Here is a 21,754-nt window from a genome sequence, read left to right as displayed (position 1 = left end):
GAGTACTAGTAAAGTACACATTCATATAATGTATATCCAATATACTTCTGTCGACCTTGCCTGCCTTCTCATCTACCAAGTATCTAGGGTAGTACTGGTTCAGTGACCATTCCCCTCATTGCAGAAGCACTTAGTCTCGGGTTTGGGTTCAACCTTGGGATTCTTCACTAGAGCGGCAAACGATTTGCTGTTTCATGAAGTATCCCTTTTGCCCTTGCCCCTCTAGAAACTAGTGGTTTTACTAACCATCAACAATTGATGCTCCTTCTTGATTTCTACTTTCGCGGTGTCAAACATCGCGAATAGCTCAAGGATCATCATAACTATCCCTGATATGTTATAGTTCATCATGAAGCTCTACTAGCTTGGTGGCAGTGACTATGGAGAACTATCACTATCTCATCTGGGAGATTAACTCCCACTCAATTCAAGCGATTGTGGCACTCAGACAATCTGAGCACATGCTCAACGATTGAGCTTTTCTCCCTTAGTTTGCAGGCTTAAGAAACTTGTCAGAGGTCTCATACCTCTTGACGTGGGCACTAGTCTGAAATCCCAATTTCAGTCTTCGGAACATCTCATATGTTCTGCGACGTTTCAAAAACGTCTCTTGTGCCACAATTCTAAACCGTTAGCATTACGCATTGAACTATCACGTAGTCATCAAAACGTGTATGCCAGATGTTTCATAACATCTACAGACGACGTTGAGGTTCAGCACACCGAGCGGTGCATTAAGGACATAAGCCTTCTGTGCAGCAATGAGGACAATCCTCAGTTTACGGACCCAGTCCGCATAATTGCTACTATCAACTTTCAACTAAATTTTCTCTAGGAACATATCTTAAACAGTAGAACTAAAGCGTATGACATAATTTGCAAAGACCTTTTGACTATGTTCATGATAATGAAGTTCATCTGATTATTGAACTCCCACTCAGATAGACATCCCTCTAATCATCTAAGTGATTCATGATCCGAGTCAAACTAGGCCGTGTCCGATCATCACGTGAGACGGACTAGTCATCATCGGTGAACATCTCCATGCTGATCGTATCTCCTATACGACTCATGTTCGACCTTTCGGTCTCTTGTGTTCCGAGGCCATGTCTGTACATGCTAGGCTCGTCAAGTCAACCTAAGTGTTTTGCATGTGTTCCGAGGCCATGTCTGTACATGCTAGGCTCGTCAACACCCGTTGTATTCGAACGTTAGAATCTATCACACCCGATCATCACGTGGTGCTTCGAAACAACGAACCTTCGCAACGGTGCACAGTTAGGGGGAACACGTCTCTTGAAATTTTTTTAGTGAGGGATCATCTTACTTACTACCGTCGTTCTAAGCAAATAAGATGCATAACATGATAAACATCACATGCAATTAAATAGTGACATGATATGGCCAATATCATTTTGCTCCTTTGATCTCCATCTTCGGGGCACCATGATCATCTTTGTCACCGACATGACACCATGATCTCCATCATCATGATCTCCATCATTGTGTCTTCTTGAAGTTATCACGCCAACGGTTACTTCTACTTCTATGGCTAACGTGCTTAGCAATAAAGTAAAGTAACTTACATGGCGTTATTCAATGACACGCAGGTCATACAAAAATAAAGACAACTCCTATGGCTCCTGCCGGTTGTCATACTCATCGACATGCAAGTCGTGATTCCTATTACAAGAATATGATCAATCTCATACATCACATATATCATTCATCATATCTTCTGGCCATATCACATCACATAGCACATGCTGCAAAAACAAGTTAGACGTCCTCTAATTGTTGTTGCAAGTTTTTACGTGGCTTGTATAGGTTTCTAGCAAGAACGTTTCTTACCTACGTAAAACCACAACGTGATATGCCAATTTCTATTTACCCTTCATAAGGACCCTTTTCATCGAATCCGTTCCGACTAAAGTGGGAGAGACAGACACCCGCTAGCCACCTTATGCAACTAGTGCATGTCAGTCGGTGGAACCTGTCTCACATAAGTGTACGTGTAAGGTCGGTCCGGGCCGCTTCATCCCACAATGCCGCCGAAATAAGATAAGACTAGTAGCGGCAAGAAGAATTGACAACATCGACGCCCACAACTACTTTGTGTTCTACTCGTGCATAGAAAATACGCATAGACCTAGCTCATGATGCCACTGTTGGGGAACGTAGCAGAAATTCAAAATTTTCTACGCATCACCAAGATCAATCTATGGAGTAATCTAGCAACGAGGGGAACGGGAGTGAATCTACATACCCTTGTAGATCGCGATGCGGAAGCGTTGCAAGAACGCGGATGAGGGAGTCGTACTCGTAGCGATTCAGATCGCGGTTGATTCCGATCTAAGCACCGAAAGAACGATGCCTCCGCGTTCAACACACGTGCAGCCCGGTGACGTCTCCCACGCCTTGATCCAGCAAGGAGAGAGGGAGAGGTTGGGGAAGACTCCATCCAGCAGCAACACGACGGCATGGTGGTGTTGGAGGAGCGTGGCAATCCCGCAGGGCTTCGCCAAGCACCGCGGGAGAGGAGGAGGAGGAAGAGGGGTAGGGCTGCGCCAAAAGGAGACGTTCTCATGTCTCTTGGGCAGCCCAAACCTCAACTATATATAGGGGGGGAGGGGGCTGCGCCCCCTTTAGGGTTTCCACCCCCAAGAGGAGGCGGCCAGCCCTAGATCCCATCAAGGGGGGCGGCCAAGGGGAGGAGAGGGGGAGGCGCCCCACTAGATGGGCCCTAAGGCCCATCTGGACCTAGGGTTTGCCCCCTCCCACTCTCCCATGCGCCTTGGGCCTTGGTGGGGGGGTGCACCAGCCCACCTGGGGCTGGTCCCCTCCCACACTTGGCCCACGCAGCCTTCTGGGGCTGGTGGCCCCACTTGGTGGACCCCCGGGACCCTCCCGGTGGTCCCGGTACATTACCGATTTCACCCGAAACTTTTCCGGTGACCAAAACAGGACTTCCCATATATAAATCTTTACCTCCGGACCATTCCGGAACTCCTCGTGACGTCCGGGATCTCATCCGGGACTCCGAACAACATTCGGTAACCACGTACATGCTTTCCCTATAACCCTAGCGTCATCGAACCTTAAGCGTGTAGACCCTACGGGTTCGGGAACCATGCAGACATGACCGAGACGTTCTCCGGTCAATAACCAACAGCGGGATCTGGATACCCATGTTGGCTCCCACATGTTCCACGATGATCTCATCGGATGAACCACGATGTCGGGGATTCAATCAATCCCGTATTCAATTCCCTTTGTCTAACGGTATGTTACTTGCCCGAGATTCGATCATCGGTATCCCTATACCTTGTTCAATCTCGTTACCGGCAAGTCTCTTTACTCGTTCCGTAACTCACATCATCCCGTGATCAACTCCTTGGTCACATTGTGCACATAATGATGATGTCCTACCGAGTGGGCCCAGAGATACCTCTCTGTTTACACGGAGTGACAAATCCCAGTCTCGATTCGTGCCAACCCAACAGACACTTTCGGAGATACCCGTAGTGCACCTTTATAGCCACCCAGTTACGTTGTGACGTTTGGCACACCCAAAGCATTCCTACGGTATCCGGGAGTTGCACAATCTCATGGTCTAAGGAAGTGATACTTGACATTAGAAAAGCTCTGAGCAAACGAACTACACGATCTTGTGCTAGGCTTAGGATTGGGTCTTGTCCATCACATCATTCTCCTAATGATGTGATCCCGTTATCAACGACATCCAATGTCCATGGTCAGGAAACCGTAACCATCTATTGATCAACGAGCTAGTCAACTAGAGGCTTACTAGGGACATGGTGTTGTCTATGTATCCACACATGTATCTGAGTTTCCTATCAATACAATTCTAGCATGGATAATAAACGATTATCATGAACAAGGAAATATAATAATAACCTATTTATTATTGCCTCTAGGGCATATTTCCAACAATCCGGTGCTTTAGTGCTGGTATGATCGCATCCGACATGTTACCCCCGTCTTCGTCCCTTATGCTTGCCCCTCCCAGCTCCACTACACACACGATTGCACATTCCTTTGGCCGCTCCCGCTCAACTACGGAGACGAGTTTTACCACGGTTCAACTGCACCAGTGCCTATTTACCATGGTTTCGACCCCTTTCAGAACACGCTTGCCGCCGCTAGACGCGTGAATAATGAGCAGCGAGCTAAAACTTACCGTAAACGTGCAAAATAATAAAACGTGCTAAACATACGTCGCGCTCGTGCGTTTTGTTTTGCACGCGGTACAAAAAAATTAAAAAGGGAATGCAACACGAGGACTTCCCAGGAGGTCACCCTTCCTAGTACTACTCTCGCCCAAGCACGCTTAACTTCGGAGTTCTGATGGGATCCGGTGCTTTAGTGCTGGTATGATCGCATCCGACATGTTACCCCCGTCTTCGTCCCTTATGCTTGCCCCTCCCAGCTCCACTACACACACGATTGCACATTCCTTTGGCCGCTCCCGCTCAACTACGGAGACGAGTTTTACCACGGTTCAACTGCACCAGTGCCTATTTACCATGGTTTCGACCCCTTTCAGAACACGCTTGCCGCCGCTAGACGCGTGAATAATGAGCAGCGAGCTAAAACTTACCGTAAACGTGCAAAATAATAAAACGTGCTAAACATACGTCGCGCTCGTGCGTTTTGTTTTGCACGCGGTGCAAAAAAATTAAAAAGGGAATGCAACACGAGGACTTCCCAGGAGGTCACCCATCCTAGTACTACTCTCGCCCAATAACGCTTAACTTCGGAGTTCTGATGGGATCCGGTGCCTTAGTGCTGGTATGATCGCATCCGACGTGTTACCCCCGTCTTCGTCCCTTATGCTTGCCCCTCCCAGCTCCACTACACACACGATTGCACATTCCTTTGGCCGCTCCCGCTCAACTACGGAGACGAGTTTTACCACGGTTCAACTGCACCAGTGCCTATTTACCATGGTTTCGACCCCTTTCAGAACACGCTTGCCGCCGCTAGACGCGTGAATAATGAGCAGCGAGCTAAAACTTACCGTAAACGTGCAAAATAATAAAACGTGCTAAACATACGTCGCGCTCGTGCGTTTTGTTTTGCACGCGGTGCAAAAAAATTAAAAAGGGAATGCAACACGAGGACTTCCCAGGAGGTCACCCATCCTAGTACTACTCTCGCCCAAGCACGCTTAACTTCGGAGTTCTGATGGGATCCGTGTTGGAGAACGTAGCAGAAATTCAAAATTTTCTACGCATCACCAAGATCAATCTATGGAGTTTACTAGCAACGAAGGGAAGGGGAGTGCATCTACATACCCTTGTAGATCGCGATGCGGAAGCGTTGCAAGAACGCGGATGAGGGAGTCGTACTCGTAGCGATTCAGATCGCGGTTGATTCCGATCTAAGCACCGAAAGTACGGTGCCTCCGCGTTCAACACACGTGCAGCCCGGTGACGTCTCCCACGCCTTGATCCAGCAAGGAGAGAGGGAGAGGTTGGGAAGACTCCATCCAGCAGCAACACGACGGCATGGTGGTGGTGGATGAGCGTGGCAATCCCGCAGGGCTTCGCCAAGCACCGCGGGAGAGGAGGAGGAGGGAGAGGGGTAGGGCTGCACCAAAAGGAGACGTTCTCATGTCCGTATGGCAGCCCAAACCTCAAGTATATATAGGGGGGAAGGGGGCTGCGCCCCCTTTAGGGTTTCCACCCCCAAGAGGAGGCGGCCAGCCCTAGATCCCATCAAGGGGGGCGGCCAAGGGGAGGAGAGTGGGAGGCGCCCCACTAGATGGGCCCTAAGGCCCATCTGGACCTAGGGTTTGCCCCCTCCCACTCTCCCATGCGCCTGGGCCTTGGTGGGGGGGCGCACCAGCCCACCTGGGGCTGGTCCCCTCCCACACTTGGCCCACACAGCCTTCTGGGGCTGGTGGCCCCACTTGGTGGACCCCCGGGACCCTCCCGGTGGTCCCGGTACATTACCGATTTCACCCGAAACTTTTCCGGTGACCAAAACAGGACTTCCCATATATAAATCTTTACCTCCGGACCATTCCGGAACTCCTCGTGACGTCCGGGATCTCATCCGGGACTCCGAACAACATTCGGTAACCATGTACATACTTTCCCTATAACCCTAGCGTCATCGAACCTTAAGCGTGTAGACCCTACGGGTTCGGGAACCATGCAGACATGACCGAGACGTTCTCCGGTCAATAACCAACAGCGGGATCTGGATACCCATGTTGGCTCCCACATGTTCCACGATGATCTCATCGGATGAACCACGATGTCGGGGATTCAATCAATCCCGTATACAATTCCCTTTGTCCATCGGTATGTTACTTGCCCGAGATTCGATCGTCGGTATCCCTATACCTTGTTCAATCTCGTTACCGGCAAGTCTCTTTACTCGTTCCGTAACTCACATCATCCCGTGATCAACTCCTTGGTCACATTGTGCACATAATGATGATGTCCTACCGAGTGGGCCCAGAGATACCTCTCCGTTTACACGGAGTGACAAATCCCAGTCTCGATTCGTGCCAACCCAACAGACACTTTCGGAGATACCCGTAGTGCACCTTTATAGCCACCCAGTTACGTTGTGACGTTTGGCACCCCCAAAGCATTCCTACGGTATCCGGGAGTTGCACAATCTCATGGTCTAAGGAAGTGATACTTGACATTAGAAAAGCTCTGAGCAAACGAACTACACGATCTTGTGCTAGGCTTAGGATTGGGTCTCGTCCATCACATCATTCTCCTAATGATGTGATCCCGTTATCAACGACATCCAATGTCCATGGTCAGGAAACCGTAACCATCTATTGATCAACGAGCTAGTCAACTAGAGGCTTACTAGGGACATGGTGTTGTCTATGTATCCACACATGTATCTGAGTTTCCTATCAATACAATTCTAGCATGGATAATAAACGATTATCATGAACAAGGAAATATAATAATAACCTATTTATTATTGCCTCTAGGGCGTATTTCCAACATCAAGGACCGGGCGTAGCCACACTCGGTTCAACTAAAGTTGGAGAAACTCACACCCGCCAGCCACCTATGTGCAAAGCACGTCGGTAGAACCAGTCTCGCGTAAGCGTACGCGTAATGTCGGTCCGGGCCGCTTCATCCAACAATACTGCCGAACCAAAGTATGACATGCTGGTAAGCAGTATGACTTGTATCACCCACAACTCACTTGTGTTCTACTCGTGCATATAACATCTACGCAGAAAACCTGGCTCGGATGCCACTATTGGGGAACGTAGTAATTTCAAAAAAATTCCTACGCACACACAGGATCATGGTGATGCATAGCAACAAGAGGGGAGAGTGTGTGCACATACCCTCGTAGACCGAAAGCGGAAATGTTAGCACAACGCGGTTGATGTAGTCGTACGTCTTCACAATCCGACCGATCCAAGTACCGAACGTACGGCACCTCCGAGTTCAGCACACGTTTAGCTCGATGACGTCCCGCGAACTCCGATCCAACAGAGCTTCACAGGAGAGTTCCGTCAGCACGACGGTGTGATGATGGTGATGATGTTGCTACCAACGCAGGGCTTCGCCTAAGCACCACTATGATATGATCGAGGTGGAATATGGTGGAGGGGGCACCGCACACGGCTAAGAGATCAAGAGATCAATTGTTGTGTCTAGAGGTGCCCCCCTGCCCCCGTATATAAAGGATCGGGGGGAGGAGGCGGCCGGCCAGGAGGAGGGCGCGCCAGGGAGGAGTCCTACTCCCACCGGGAGTAGGACTCCCTCTTTTCCTAGTTGGAGTAGGAGGGGGAAAGGAAGGGAAGGAGAGAGGAGGAAGGAAAGGGGGGCGCCGCCCCCCCTCCTTGTCCAATTCGGACTAGAGGGGGAGGGGGCGCGCGGCCTGCCCGATCCGCCCCTCCTCTTCTCCACTAAGGCCCATCTTGGCCCATTAAACTCCCCGGGGGGTTCCGGTAACCCCCCGGTACTCCGGTATATGTCCGAAACTCCCCGAAACCATTACGGTGTCTGAACATAGTCGTCCAATATATCGATCTTTACATCTCGACCATTTCGAGACTCCTCGTCATGTCCCCGATCTCATCCGGGACTCTGAACTACCTTTGGTACATCAAAACACATAAACTCATATTACCGATCATCACCGAACGTTAAGCGTGCGGACCCTACGGGTTCGAGAACTATGTAGACATGACCGAGACACGTCTTCGGTCAATAACCAATAGCGGAACCTGGATGCTCATATTAACTCCTACATATTCTATGAAGATCTTTATCGGTCAAACCGCATAACAACATACGTTGTTCCCTTTGTCAACGGTATGTTACTTGCCCGAGATTCGATCGTCGGTATCTCAATACCTAGTTCAATATCGTTACCGGCAAGTCTCTTTACTCGTTCTGTAATGCATCATCCCGCAACTAACTCATTAGTCACATTGCTTGCAAGGCTTATAGTGATGTGCATTACCGAGAGGGCCCAGAGATACCTCTTCGACAATCGGAGTGACAAATCCTAATCTCGATCTGTGCCAACTCAACAAGTACCATTGGAGACACCTGTAGAGCACCTTTATAATCATCCAGTTACGTTGTGACGTTTGGTAGCACATAAAGTGTTCCTCCGGTAATCGGGAGTTGCATAATCTCATAGTCATAGGAACATGTATAAGTCATGAAGAAATCAATAGCAATAAACTAAACGATCAAGTGCTAAGCTAATGGAAGGGGTCAAGTCAATCACATCATTCTCCTAATGATGTGATCCCTTTAATCAAATGACAACTCATGTCTATGGCTAGGAAACTTAACCATCTTTCATTCAACGAGCTAGTCAAGTAGAGTCATACTAGTGACACTCTGTTTTGTCTATGTATTCACACATGTATCAAGTTTCCGGTTAATACAATTCTAGCATGAATAATAAACATTTAACAGGAATGAAGGAAATGAATAATAACTTTATTATTGCCTCTAGGGCATATTTCCTTCAGTTACGCCTAGTAGGATCTATACTGACTCCATAAACCAACACTAGTTTTTCCTGCGCACTTTGTCCTCACTCGTGCGCACCCGGGAGCAACTTCTCAGTCGGCCACCCATCCTCAAATCGCACCAAGCCAAGCACGCTTAACTTTGGAGTTATTTTCGAATGGGCTCCTGGAAAAGAAGGGATTCCTCGTTGACATGATCATTCTATCATTGCTATTAAGACAGACTCTCACATCTCTGGACTGTGATGACCAAGAAGTTGACATGATCAGTCTATCATTCCTATTAAGACAGACTCTCACATCTCCGGACTTTGATGACCAAGAAGGTGTGCATGATTACATCCCCAAACTACATCACTTTGGCTTTCAACGAGCGAGAAACAATGCAAATGATGCTTTGAGTGACCGCATCGATCGATTCGCCACCAACACTCAACAATCTAAAGCTAGGAAATAGGATTATCTCGATGCCAAGATGACTACACAAATGGATGAGCTTCGATTAATGTTGGCCAACCGCTAGTCTTCATCATCTTTGTCATGTTCAAGAAGGAGACGCTCAAGTAGTCATTCTTTGGAGCTTCCATCTGATGCAAGCACAGTACGACAATGTCCTCATCTTCAAGAGGGCTATCACCCTAAAGCTTCAATTCGTATCTGTGGCAATGGATTGCAAGCCCACATCCTTCAGCACGAACATTGTCATTGTGAAGACCAAGACGCCATCGACCGCCAAATGTGCCAAGATAAGAATGACATAGACAAGAGGATTGTCGTCACCAAGAAGAAATAGAAGACCAACGCAAGAAGAAGACCATCATGTGGCGCGAGTAGAAGAGGTGCAATGATCCCTACATGATGCTAACTACAACTTCCAAGAGCAAAACCGAAGGACACACGATGATCGCTAAGATGAAGAGGCTCATGATGAGGAACACTATGAATTGAGGCATATGGCGAATCACTACTAGGGATAACCCTAGCAGTGGCGCTGGAATTAGAGCTATAAGTAGCACTGGTACAAGCTCTACCACTAAGGCGCTACAACTAATTGGTAGCAAGAGCGCTGGTTTTCTAGCGGTACTGATAAATCTAATTAGTAGTAGCGCGCCCTTCAAAACAATGCTACTAATAACAGTAAATAGCAGTAGCGTTGCTGATGAACAACGCTACTGCTAAATTTTCCTGTATTTTTTCCCTGCAGCTTATTGTCGCTGTATTTGTATAGGTTTTATATACAGTAGTTTCATCATATGATTTTATGACCATGATTAGTTATTATATATATTAGTGGATGAAATGAACGTGGATTAGATTCAAGTGGAGGCAACATGGTGCACATTGAAAGTACTACTAATCCAAACTTGGTCATTTGTAGTACTTTCGATGTGCACCACATGTCGCCTCCACTTGAATCTAATCCACGTCATTTCACCCACTGATATATATAATAACTCATCATGCTAATATAACAACTTAGCATCATGCATCATCATAATAATATATAACTCATCATTGTTATCATAGTAACAAGTCCTACTCATCATCATCTTACAACTTCTACTCGTTATCATAATAACAAGTCATACTCATCATCATCTTAGTCATCTAACCAACCCTATTTAATTGTTCTTAGCACATGATCATGAGTATTAGCTAGGACGTACTACCCTCTCTAAGGTAAAATAACATAAAACAAGAGTGGCCCTCACGCTCCATTATGGAGAATGAAGATTATCCTGTCTCCAATTCTTGCGCTTCGCACAATGTTGCTTCCAAGTAGCTCCCTATGGTTGTTCATACATTTTTTTCCATTCTTTGATTGTCATGCCTTCATCGGTTTTAGAAATCCGGTATGAACAGTGGTGAAGCCTAGGCAGACTTGGCCGTAAGCTAATAACATCAAGGTGACCTTTCGAAAACATCAGACCAGTCACACAATCCTTCGGAATTTTCTGTTGAAAACCATAATAAAACATTGTAGTTAGCAATGTAGTTTAGCTTTAGAAGAATATATGCAAAAGATGCACGGATGTCGTAATAGTAAAATATCTTATCATGCCATCTCCATGGATGTTACCGTAGTTCAACACGTGCACTAGTGGCACGTATTGACCATAATTTCCAGGAGTTTCATAATTGATATTGTAATTCTCAACATCAATAATACATGAGATAAGATGATCTTTCTCCTCATAAGTTAATTCAGCGCCATCAGTGTAGTAGGTTTTGTCTGCCATCTTCCATACATTTTTTGGAGAAGGAAAATAAGCTGTCAATGGAAATAAGTTGTCAACAATTTTGAAATAAACAATATAAATTACTTAATAAATGTTTGAGAAACTCACATAGAGGTAGAAGTGGAAGCGTATCAACAAGGACCCAAATGCCATCTTCAGGATCACCAAGATCGAAGGTGACATATATACCCTCCTGAAAATCATACGCCTTGCACAGTGCTTCCCAATTCGAGCAACCAAAATGGGATACGCTCTCCGAATTGTATAGATTTAGAAAAAAATCATAACCATGATGGTCCTGAGATGAACTATCCGTGTCTCCATATTTTCATGATCTTCAAAATTCAGATGCTCCAAGACATAGCGTCTTGCATGGCATGGGATAAGCTAGTCGAATTGTAAAAGACAGAAATTACACATTGAAGAAGCAGAAGTCATGCTTAATTACGAAAAAAGACTTGTCATTGCGTACCGTTTCAACATCGAAGGTCTGATCGAGCTTAACACTGAAGCGTCGCCCATCTACCAGGTGAGGCCTGTCGCACAGACCCCGGTTTGTTGGGAAACATTGCATGGAAAACAAAAACAATTCTACGCACACGCAAGATCTATCCATGGAGATGCATAGCAACGAGAGGGGAGAGTGTGTCTACGTACCCTCATAGACCGTAAGCGAAAGCGTTTAGTAATGCGGTTGATGTAGTCGAACTTCTTCGTGATCCAACCGATCGAGTACCGAACGCACGCCACCTCCGCGTTCAGCACACGTTTAGCTCGGTGACGTCCATGCCTTCTTGATCCAGCAAGATGGCGAGGTAGTGGATGAGTTCCGGCAGCACAACAGTGTGGTGACGATGATGGTGATGCTATTTCCACAGGGCTTCGCCTAAGCACTACGAAAACATGACCGAGGGTGTAAACGGTGGAGGGGGGCACCGCACTTGGCTAAGAGATTGTCGTGGTTATGTGTGGTGCCCCCTCCCACATATATATAGGTGGGGGAGAGGGGAGCAGCCAGGAGGCACCCCCAAGTAGGTCGAATCCTACTTGGGGTCCTCCCCAAGACGCGCCCCCTTCCTTATTTGAGTGCGGGAGGAAGGCAGGGGGAGGTGGCGCCCTGATAACCCACAAGTATAGGGGATCGCAACAGTTTTCGAGGGTAGAGTATTCAACCCAAATTTATTGATTCGACATAAGGGGAGCCAAAGAATATTCTCAAGTATTAGCAGTTGAATTGTCAATTCAACCACACCTGGAAAACTTAATATCTACAACAAAGTATTTAGTAGCAAAGTAGTATGGAAGTAACGGTAACGGTGGCAAAGTAATAGTAGCAACTTTGTAGTAATTGTAACAGTGGCAACGGAAAAGTAACTAATCAAAGATCAATATGTGAAAAGCTCGTAGGCATTGGACCAGTGATGGATAATTATGTCGGATGCGATTCCTCATGCAACAGTTATAACATAGGGTGACACAGAACTAGCTCCAGTTCATCAATGTAATGTAGGCATGTATTCTGAATACAGTCATACGTGCTTACGGAAAAGAACTTCCATGACATCTTTTGTCCTACCCTCCTGTGGCAGCGGGGTCCTATTGGAAACTAAGGGATATTAAGGCCTCCTTTTAATAGAGTATCATACCAAAGCATTAACACTTAGTGAATACATGAACTCCTCAAACTACGGTCATCACCGGGAGTGGTCCCGATTATTGTCACTTCAGGGTTACCAGATCATAACACATAGTAGGTGACTATTGACTTGCAGAATAGGATCAAGAACTCACATATATTCATGAAAACATAATAGGTTCAGATCTGAAATCATGGCACTCGGGCCCTAGTGACAAGCATTAAGCATAGCAAAGTCATAGCAACATCAATCTCAGAACATATGGATACTAGGGACCAAGCCCTAACGAAACTAACCTAATTACATGATAAATCTCATCCAACCCATCACTGTCCAGCAAGCCTACGATGGAATTACTCACGCACGGCAGTGAGCATCATGAAATTGGTGATGGAGGAAGGTTGATGATGACGACGGCGACGGATTCCCCTCTCCGGAGCCCCGAACGGACTCCAGATCAGCCCTCCCGAGAGAGATTAGGGCTTGGCGGCGGCTCCATATCGTAAAACGCGATGGATCCTTCTCTTTTATTTTTTTCTCCCCGAACGTGAATATATAGAGTTGGAGTTAACGTCGGTGGAGCCTCAGGGGGCCCACAAGGCAGGGGACGCGCCCCAGGGGGGTGGGCGCGCCCTCCACCCTCGTGGACAGGGTGTGGGCCCCCGGTGTTGATTCTTTCGCCAGTATTTTTTATTTATTCGAAAAATATTCTCCGTGAAGTTTCAGGTCATTCCGAGAACTTTTATTTCTGCACAAAAATAACGCCATGGCAATTCTGCTAAAAACAACGTCAGTTTGGGTTAGTTCCATTCAAATCATGCAAGTTAAAGTCCAAAACAAGGGCAAAAGTGTTTGGAAAAGTAGATACATTGGAGACGTATCAACTCCCCAAGCTTAAACCTTTGCTTGTCCTCAAGCAATTCAGTTGACAAACTGAAAGTGATAAAGAACAACTTTTACAAACTCTATTTGCTCTTGTTGTTGTAAATATGTAAAGCCAACATTCAAGTTTTCAGCAAAGATTATGAACTAACCATATTCACAATAACACTTAAGTCTCATGTTTACTCATATCAATGGCATAATCAACTAGCGAGCAATAATAATAAATCTCGAACGACAACACTTTCTCAAAACAATCATAATATGATATAACAAGATGGTATCTCGCTAGCCCTTTCTGAGACCGCAAAACATAAATGCAGAGCACCTTTGAAGATCAAGGACTGACTTGACATTGTAATTCATGGTAAAAGAGATCCAGTCAGAGTCATACTCAATGTAAATTAATAGTAATGCATGCAAATGACAGCGGTGCTCTCCAACTGGTGCTTTTTAATAAGTGGATGATGACTCAACATAAAATTAAATATATAGGTCCTTCGCAGAGGGAAGCAGGGATTTGTAGAGGTGGCAGAGCTCGATTTTGAAATAGAGATAAATAATATTTTGAGTGGCATACTTTCATTGTCAACATAACAACCGAGAGATCCTGATATCTTCCATGCTACACACGTTACAGGCGGTTCCCAAACAGAATGGTAAAGTTTAATACTCCCCCACCACCAACAAGCATCAATCCATGGCTTGCCCGAAACAACAGGTGCCTCCAACTAACAATAGTCCTGGGGGAGTTTTGTTTGCAATTATTTTGATTTGGTTTGAGCATGGGACTGGGCATCCCGGTTACTGGCCATTTTCTCGTGAGTGAGGAGCGAAGTCCACTCCTCGTGAGAATAACCCACCTATCATGGAAGATATAGATAGCCCTAGTTGATACATGAGATATTTGAGCATACAAAATAGAATTTCATTTGAAGGTTTAGAGTTTGGCACATACAAATTTACTTGGAATGGCAGGTAGATACCGCATATAGGAAGGTATGGTGGACTCATATGGGATAACTTTGGGGTTTATGGAAGTGGATGCACAAGCAGTTTTCCTGCTTAGTACAAGTGAAGGCTAGAAAGAGACTGGGAAGCGATCAACTAGAGAGCTACAACAGTCATGAACATGCATTAAAATTAATCAACACTGAGTGCAAGCATGAGTAGGATGTAATTCACCATGAACATAAATAACGTGGAGGCTATGTTGATTTTGTTTCAACCACATGCGTGAACATGTGCCAAGTCAAGCCACTCGAATCGTTCAAAGGAGGATACCACCCTATCATACCACATCACAACCATTTTAATAGCATGTTGGCACACAAGGTAAACCATTATAAACTCCTAGCTAATTAAGCATGGCATGAGCAACTATAATCTCTAATTGTCATTGCAAACATGTTTCATTCATAATAGGCTGAATCAGGAACGATGAACTAATCATATTTACAAAAACAAGATAGGTTGAGTTCATACCAGCTTCTCTCATCTCAATCAGTCCATCATATATCGTCATTATTGCCTTTCACTTGCACGACCGAACGGTGTGGACTAAGCTGGAATCTGCAAGCATTCAATACAAGGGAGAAGACAAGGTAATATGGGCTCTTGGTTAAATCACCAATAATGCATATAAGAGCCACTCAACATTTTCATCATGGTCTTCTCCTGTCGACCCCCAAAGAAAAGAAAGGAAATAAAACTATTTACACGGCAGAGCTCCCAACAAGCAAAAGAAGGATGAGAAATATTTTTGGGTTTTCTTTTAATTATTACTACTACAGGCATGGAAAGTAAACTTGCTAAAAGCTACGACTAATTTTTTTGGTTTTTCTTAAGGTTTTTAAAACACACAAGAAGAAGGCTTAAAACAGAAAATAAACTAGCATGGATAGTACAATGAAAAAGTATGAGCACTGACAACTGGCATGAGTGTGTGAACATGAATGTAATGTCGGTGAGAGATACGTACTCCCAAGCTTAGGCTTTTGGCCTAAGTTGGTCTAGGGCCACGGCTCAAAGCTGCCCTCTCCGGTGTACGGAGGAGTGTCCTCTGGGTGCCACTGGTTGGCGATCTCCTCCGGATCCCACTGATAAACAGACTGTCGATAAGGGTTCAGTGGTGGCTCCGGCTCAGGCTCTGGAATTGGTGTCAGGCTCCAGTATGCATAAACGGCCTCCGGCAAGATGAGGTATGTGCCTGAAAATATGTCAAACAAAGAGGGCGTAGGCAAGGTAATGACCTCATAGTGAGTTTTGCCAAAAATAAAATTATACTTAAGCAGTTGCTTCTTATTTTTAACAATAAAATCATGTGCTACCATACTCTTATAATCTAGAAAAACAGGAGGCAACAACTTTTCTTCTTTCTCATAATGCCTAATAGGTATCTCAAAGTGTGCAGCAAGGCGCGAAGCAAAGATGCCGCCGTAGATGGGGCCCTTTGTACGGTTCAGACTTAATCGTTTAGCAATAATAGCGCCTAAACTGAAAGTTGTATCATGAAACAAAGCTTGGCGCAAAATAACAATATCAGGAGCACTGAGATTTCCACTGTTCCTGCGACCAATTAAGCATCTACTAGCAAATATTGCAAAGTAACATAGAACAGGAAAATGTATGCTAGTAATTCTTGCATCGGAAACTTTCCTCGTTTCCCCTACCGCAATTTCATCAATCAATCCCTCCACATCACTACAATGTGGTTCCTTGATGGTGCCTACAAAGGGTATCTTGCAGACCCGACAAAAATCACGGAGTGACATCTCCTTAACCTCATCATATAAATGAAACTCCACTGAAGGTGGTGATTTCTTAGCATGAAAATAAAGAATTTGCACGAAAATATTAGTGAGGAGGAGATACTGTTCGCGCTGGTCGCGGAGGAAGTCGGTGAGGCCTGCATTCTCAGCCAAGTGATAAAATTCTTCATAAATTCCGGCAGCTCGCAAGAACTCATCACAAGGCCATTTGCACGGCCGAACCTCCGCAGTGCGAGGAAGATTTTATTTGGGCTTCTTATTCTCTTCACTTTTCTTATCCTTCGAGCTTCGGCTCGAAGAGCCTCTCAACAACCTCTTCAACATTTTCTCCCTCTAAAAATTTCTGAAATTTTTAGTGACTCAAAATAAAAGTGAACCAAACTCAACAAGATTGATAGAAACTACTCCCACAAGTGCCTAGAGGCTATATCATGCATTAGAACTACTTGGGACCATATAAATTTGACATGCAAGCTCAAGAACAGGGTCACCTAAGCAGCAAAAAATTGCAATAAATAAAACACTAGAACAAAAACTAATTGGACCATCGGAGGAGTCACATACTGAAGAACAATCGCCCAAAGCAGTTTTGTGAATGGAGCTTTGAGCAAGGAGATCAAAAATCGCAGCAAGATGAGCTAGAACACGGGTTTGAGCTAGGGAGGATTTTTTCTGGAGGAAGACGAAGTGAGTGGGTGCTGGAATAAGTGGAGGGGGGCCACGTGGGGTCCACGAGGCAGGGGGCGCGCCCTGGACCCTCGTGGCCAGGTGGTGGCCCCCTCTGGTGTGTTCTCAGTGCCAGATATTCTTAAATATTCTACAAAAAATCATATATCATTTTCAGGACATTTGGAGAACTTTTATTTTCGGGGTATTTTTTTATTGCAATGATAACTCAGAAAACAGACAAAAAATACTATTTTTGCTTTATTTAATCTAAATAACAGAAAGTAAAAGGAGGGTACAGAGAGTTGTGCTTTCTAACTTCATCCATCTCATGCTCATCAAAAGGAATCCACTAACAGGGTTGATCAAGTCTTGTTAACAAACTCTTTCCAAATCGCATGAAACCGGAGAATTTTCGAATAACACTAGGTTACCTCAACGGGGATATGCACATCCCCAACAATAAGAATATCATATTTCTTCTTGACAGTAGGAAGAGGAAATTCAAAACCTCCAATAGTAATCATTGGAATTTTTCCAATAGAATTGATACTGTGGACTTGAGGTTGTTTCCTCGGAAAGTGTACCGTATACTCATTACCATTAACATGAAAAGAGACATTGCCTGTGTTGCAATCAATAACAGCCCCTGCGGTATTCAAAAAGGGTCTACCAAGGATAATCGACATACTATCGTCCTCGGGAATATCAAGAATAACAAAGTCTGTTAAAATAGTAGTGTTTGCAACCACAACAGGCACATCCTCACAAATACCGACAGGTATAGCAGTTGATTTATCGGCCATTTGCAAAGATATTTCAGTAGGTGTCAACTTATTCAAATCAAGTCTATGATATAAAGAGAGAGGCATAACACTAACACCGGCTCCAAGATCACATAAAGCAGTTTTAACATAGTTTCTTTTAATGGAGCATGGTATAGTTGGTACTCCTGGATCTCCATGTTTCTTTGGCATTCCACCCTTAAAAGTATAATTAGCAAGCATGGTGGAAATTTCAGCTTCCGGTATCTTTCTTTTATTTGTAACAATATCTTTCATGTACTTAGCATACAGATTCATTTTAAGCATATCAGTCAAACGCATACGCAAAAATATAGGTCTAATCATTTCAGCAAAGCGCTCAAAATCCTCATCATCCTTTTTCTTGGATGGTTTAGGAGGAAAAGGCATGGGTTTTTGAACCCATGGTTCTCTTTCTTTACCGTGCTTCCTAGCAATGAAGTCTCTCTTATCATAACGTTGATTCTTTGATTGTGGGTTATCAAGATCAACAGCAGGTTAAATCTCTACATCATTGTCATTGCTAGGTTGAGCATCAACATGAACATCATCATTAACATTATAACTAGGTTCATATTCATTACCAGATTGTGTTTCAGCATCAGAAATAGAAATATCATTGGGATTCTCAGGTGTGTCAACAACAGGTTCAGTAGAAGCATGAAAAGTCCTATCATTTTTCTTTTTCTTCTTCTTTGAAGAACTAGGTGCATCAGCATTAGCTCTCTGAGAATCTTGCGCAATTCTCTTAGGATGGCCCTCAGGATACAAAGGTTCCTGAGTCATTTTACCCCATCTAGTCATAACTCTAACATCATTATCATTTTTCTTATTATTTAATTCATCGAGCAAATCATTTTGAGCCTTAAACACCTGTTCTACTTGAGTGGTAACCATAGAAGCATGTTTACTAATAAGTTTAAGTTCACCTTTAACTCTAGACATATAATCACTCAAGTGTTCAATCATATAAGCATTACGTTTCAATTGTCTACCAACATAGGCATTGAAGTTTTCTTGTTTAACAATAAAATTATCAAACTCATATAAGCATTGGCTAACAAAATTAGTAGATGGGATTTCACCCTTATCAAATCTATAGAGAGAATTTACCATTACTACCTGTGTCGGGTTATCAAGACCATGTATTTCTTCGATAGGTGGTAAATTCTTGACATCTTCAGCTTTAATACCCTTTTCTTTCATAGATTTCTTCGCCTCTTGCATATCTTCAGTACTGAGAAATAGAATACCCCTTTTCTTCGGTGTTGGCTTAGGAGTTGGTTCAGGAAGTGTCCAATTATTATCATTACTCAACATATTATTCAATAGCAATTCAGCTTGATCAACAGTTCTTTCCCTGAAAACACAACCAACACAACTATCCAGGTGGTCTATGGAAGCATCGGTTAGTCCATTATAAAAGATATCAAGTATTTCATTTTTCTTGAGAGGATGATCATGCAAAGCATTAAGTAATCGGAGAAGACTCCCCCAAGCTTGTGGGAGACTCTCTTCTTCAATTTGCACAAAATTATATATTTCCCTTAAGGCAGCTTGTTTCTTATGAGCGGGGAAATATTTAGCAGAGAAGTAATAAATCATATCCTGGGGACTACGCACACAACCAAGAGCAAGAGAATTGAACCATGTTTTAGCATCACCCTTTAATGAGAACGGAAATAACTTAAGGATATAGTAGTAACAAATTTTTTCCTCATTAGTAAATAGGGTGGCTATATCATTTAATTTAGTAAGATGTGCCACAACAGTTTTAGATTCATAGCCATAAAAAGGATCAGATTCAACCAAAGTAATCAACTCAGGATCGACAGAGAAATCATAATCCTTATCAGAAATACAGATAGGTGAAGTAGCAAAAGTAGGGTCATATTTCATTCTAGCGTTCAAAGATTTTTTTTTCAGCTTAGCTAACAGTTTCTTAAGATCATATCTATCTTCGCAAGCAAAAAAGTCTCTAGCAGTTTCTTCATCCATAACATAACCCTCAGGCACGTCAGGCAATTCATATCTAGGGGGAGAATCTTCATCATCACTTTCATCAATATTATCAGTTTCAATAATTTCATTCTCTCTAACCCTAGCAAGTTGTTCATCAAGAAATTCACCTAATGGCACAGTATTATCAAGCATAGAAGTAGTTTCATCATAAGTATCATGCATAGTAGAAGTGGCATCATCAATAACATGCAACCTATCAGAATCAATAGCAGGTGTAGGTGTCGCAAGTTTACTCATAACAGCAGGTGAATCAAGTGCCGAGCTAGATGGCAGATTTTTACCTCCCCTCGTAGTTGAGGGATAAATCTTGGTTTTTTCGTCTTTCAAGTTCCTCATAGTGATCAACAGATATAAATCCCAAGTGACTCAAAGAATAGAGCTATGCTCCTCGGCAACGGCGCCAGAAAATAGTCTTGATAACCCACAAGTATAGGGGATCGCAACAGTTTTCGAGGGTAGAGTATTCAACCCAAATTTATTGATTCAACACAAGGGGAGCCAAAGAATATTCTCAAGTATTAGCAGTTGAGTTGTCAATTCAACCACACCTGGAAAACTTAATATCTGCAGCAAAGTATTTAGTAGCAAAGTAGTATGGAAGTAACGGTAACGGTGGCAAAAGTAACAGTAGCAGCTTTGTAGTAATTGTAACAGTGGCAACGGAAAACTAACTAAGAAAAGATCAATATGTGAAAATCTTGTAGGCATTGGATCAGTGATGGATAATTATGTCGGATGCGATTCCTCATGCAACATTTATAACATAGGTGACACAGAACTAGCTCCAGTTCACCAATGTAATGTAGGCATGATTCCGAATATAGTCATACGTGCTTATGGAAAAGAACGTGCATGACATCTTTTGTCCTACCCTCCCGTGGCAGCGGGGTCCTATTGGAAACTAAGTGATATTAAGGCCTCCTTTCAATAGAGTACCGTACCAAAGCATTAGCACTTAGTGAATACATGAACTCCTCAAACTACGGTCATCATCGGGAGTGGTCCCGATTATTGTCACTTCGGGGTTGCCGGATCATAACACATAGTAGGTGACTATAGACTTGCAAGATAGGATCAAGAACTCACATATATTCATGAAAACATAATAGGTTCAGATCTGAAATCATGGCACTCGGGCCCTAGTGACAAGCATTAAGCATAGCAAAGTCATAGCAACATCAATCTCAGAACATAATGGATACTAGGGATCAAACCCTAACAAAACTAACTCGATTACATGATAAATCTCATCCAACCCATCACCGTCCAGCAAGCCTACGATGGAATTACTCACGCACGGCGGTGAGCATCATGAAATTGGTGATGGAGGAAGGTTGATGATGACAACGGCGCCGGATTCCCCTCTCCGGAGCCCCGAACGGACTCCAGATCAGTCCTCCCGAGAAAGATTAGGGCTTGGCGGCGGCTCCATATCGTAAAACGTGATGAATCCTTATCTTTGATTTTTTTCTCCCCGAACGTGAATATATAGAGTTGGACTTGATGTCGGTGGAGCCTCAGGGGGCCCACGAGGCAGGGGGCGCGCCCTCCACCCTCGTGGCAGGGTGTGGGCCCCCTGGTGTTGATTCCTTTTCCAGTATTTTTTATTTATTTGAACAATATTCTCCGTGAAGTTTCAAGTCATTCCGAGAACTTTTGTTTCTGCACAAAAATAACACCATGGCAATTCTGCTGAAAACAGTGTCAGTCCGGGTTAGTTCCATTC

General features: G+C 44.2%; 2 non-coding genes and 1 pseudogene across 2 annotated transcripts; all 3 read right to left on the bottom strand.

Moving 5' to 3' along the window:
* Positions 1–4,287: 4,287 nt before the first annotated feature.
* On the bottom strand, positions 4,288–4,406 carry LOC123183629 (5S ribosomal RNA). Its single transcript, XR_006492689.1, has one exon. It is a non-coding gene; the product is annotated as a 5S ribosomal RNA (ribosomal RNA).
* Positions 4,407–4,707: 301 nt separating this feature from the next.
* On the bottom strand, positions 4,708–4,826 carry LOC123183564 (5S ribosomal RNA). Its single transcript, XR_006492627.1, has one exon. It is a non-coding gene; the product is annotated as a 5S ribosomal RNA (ribosomal RNA).
* Positions 4,827–5,127: 301 nt separating this feature from the next.
* On the bottom strand, positions 5,128–5,246 carry LOC123183697 (uncharacterized; annotated as a pseudogene).
* Positions 5,247–21,754: the final 16,508 nt, after the last annotated feature.

Source organism: Triticum aestivum, chromosome 1D (genome assembly GCF_018294505.1).
Source record: "Triticum aestivum cultivar Chinese Spring chromosome 1D, IWGSC CS RefSeq v2.1, whole genome shotgun sequence".
Taxonomy (NCBI): domain Eukaryota; kingdom Viridiplantae; phylum Streptophyta; class Magnoliopsida; order Poales; family Poaceae; genus Triticum; species Triticum aestivum.
The sequence above is the reverse complement of the archived record's forward strand: the minus strand, read 5'-3'. Positions and strand labels throughout refer to the sequence as shown.